Here is a 3,044-nt window from a genome sequence, read left to right on the forward strand (position 1 = left end):
CCCCGCTCAACATGCCAGAGAGGACCAAAGATGGGCCGAAAGCAAGGGCAGACTTGAAATCAATGGGCATCAGGAAGGAGCTTCACGCTATATATGATGATCATGATGATGATGATGAGGCAAAGCAGGACACGGAAAGTCGTCGCAAAGGCAAAAAGGCCAAGAAGACCGGAAATGACTACCCTCCCGCGTGCTTCACTCTAAGTCAGGAGGAGATCGAGCAGTTTTTCACCTGCCTCGTAGGAGTAAAACTTCCTTACGGTTACGCGGGGAAGATAAGCAGATACCTAGACCCAGCGAAGCTGAAGTTCAGCGGGATGAAGTCTCACGACTGTCATGTGCTGATGACGCAGATACTTCCAGTTGCAATCCGTGGGATCATGGACGCGCACGTCCGTGAAACCCTATTTGGCCTATGCAACTTTTTCGACGTCATCTCTCGGAAGTCTGTTGGCGTGAGGCAACTCAGAAGGCTACAGGAAGAGATCGTGGTGATACTATGCGAGCTTGAGATGTACTTCCCGCCCGCATTCTTCGACGTTATGGTGCATCTGCTGGTCCATATCGTGGACGATATCATCCAACTCGGGCCGACGTTCCTGCACAGCATGATGCCGTTCGAAAGGATGAATGGTGTCATCAAAGGATACGTCCGCAACATGTCACGTCCAGAGGGAAGCATAGCCAGGGGCTTTCTGACCGAAGAGTGCATCTCCTACTGCACGAATTATCTAGGCATCGAGAACCCCGTTGGTCTGCCCGTCAACAGGCACCTCAGCAGGCTCGCTGGATGGGGTCACCGTGAGGGTCGTCGCGAAATGCATGTCGACTTCGAGGGTCGACTCGCCGACTTTGAAAGAGCAAACCTAGTCGCGCTACAACACATAGACGTGGTCGATCCTTGGGTGGTACAGCACAAAACCTTTATTAAGAAGACGTACAATGACCGAGGCCAACAGAGGACGGACGGAGATATACTCAAAGAGCACAACTCATGTTTCACGCGTTGGTTCAAGCAGAAGCTTCTGTCGTACCCTTTACATGAGGATTCTTCCGCGGAAGAACAACTCATATTCGCCTTGTCACAGGGCGCCGAGCACAACCTGATGACCTATGAGGCGTACGATATCAACGGCTACACATTCTACACCGAGGCCAAGGACATGAAGAGCGATGGTTATCAGAACTCTGGGGTAATGATGGAATCCTACACCGGTAACGACAAGGACAGATACTACGGAAGGATCGAGGAGATCTGGGAGCTGAGCTACGCTGGAGAGAAGGTCCCGATGTTCCGTGTCAGATGGGCCAAGAGCGTCCTAAAAGAAGACCGGTATTTAACCACCATGGTTATACCCGAAGCCAAATCCAAGACTGCGGGCGCAAACGTCACTGCGAAAAATGAGCCATGGGTACTGGCTTCCCAAGTGGACCAATGCTTCTTCATTACCGACCCGTCAAAGCCCAGTCATGTTGTCGTGAGGAGAGGCAAAAGGAAGATCATCGGAATGGATGGAGTAGCCAATGAGCAAGACTTCGACAAGTACGGCGACCCGAGGATCGAACATGACGACGATGATGAAGTAGCAGCATACACCACAAGAAGAAGCAGGACCACCCTACCTAAAGGACGTCCGTTCCACAGAAGAACTCCATTTGCGAAAAAGAAGGGCAAGAAGATTGTGAACAGATAGCTAGCTAAGATCGATTGTATTTAAATCGTAGCCTTCATTTCTCGATTGTATTTCATGGACACTTTTTGAACTATCATGAATATTTTTAAATTTCATGGACACTCGATCTCGATCCCCCTCCATCTCGATCGCTATCCCACCTTGCCAGATCCGGTCCCCCTCGCCGCCGAGCACCCCCCGGTCCACCGGCCGCCGCCGCCGACCCCCCGCACCCTCGATTCCCCTACTCAACCGCCGCCGCCGACCCCCCGCACCCCTCCCCTACTCAACCGCCGCCGCCGACCCCCCGCACCCCGCGCACCCTCCCCCGCTCCACCGGCATTACTGTTTGATGATATTTTTAAAAAAATTATTACTGTCTTATAAAAAAATATTACTGTTATGATTTAAACAAGTTTGAACATATTTAAACACAAATAAGTATCAAACAGCATTTTAAATGCATAAAAAAAATTTGTGGAGCCTGGGAATCGAACCCAGGACCTCCTGGTGTGAGAACTGGCTGCTGACCAGTCAAGCTAGTAGAGGGGACTTGGTGTGGATTAGGTCAGGTGGAAGATAACCTGTTGGCTCGAGCAGAAATCAAAAAAAAAATACTAATGGCGCACCACGGTGAGGTGCGCCATTAGTATGGATGTACTTATGGCGCACTGAGGGGTGGTGCGCCATTAGTATTGTGCCATTGCTATAAGAAAAAAAACTATTAATGGCGCACCAGGGTGAGGTGCGCCATTAGTATTGTGCCATCCATATTTCCTCCCCGGCCCCTCCCTATCCCCTCTCTCTCCCTCGCCCTCGCCCTCGATCCCCTTCCCCTCTCCTCTCCCGACGCCGCTGCCCCGCCGCCTCGACGCCGCCCCGACGCCGCAACGCCGCCCCATCATCCTCGTCTCCTCCCAAACGCGATCTGGATCGGGGCGCCTTGCCCCTGCGCCCATCGCCCCGCCGCCCTCGTCGCCGGCGGCCCAGACGCCGCCCCGTCCACACCACCGTCGCCGGAGCACCACCACCACCCGGACCTCGTCGCCTCCTCCCCTGCGTCGTCATCGTCCCCGACATCCTCCCCGCGCCCCACTGCCCCTGTGAGCTCCCCCTCCTCCTCTCCCCCTCTCCCCCTCGCGCGCATGCTACATGAATACAGAAATTTCATTGACAGTTACTTACCATGGGTGCAGTCATCATTTCGTTTTCTGATTAACCGATGTTGCTAGCGATGTACTGGGTTCTGCATTGTGGGGGAGAAAGCTTTCAAATTGGCTTGTATGTACATGATGATTTTCAAGGGACATGTAGCCTAGTTACAAATTGGTGCTTACAATACATGCTTGTATGTTCATCGACTGCTCAGGA

The sequence above is a fragment of the Triticum urartu genome, chromosome 4 (genome assembly GCF_003073215.2).
Source record: "Triticum urartu cultivar G1812 chromosome 4, Tu2.1, whole genome shotgun sequence".
In the NCBI taxonomy this organism is placed as follows: domain Eukaryota; kingdom Viridiplantae; phylum Streptophyta; class Magnoliopsida; order Poales; family Poaceae; genus Triticum; species Triticum urartu.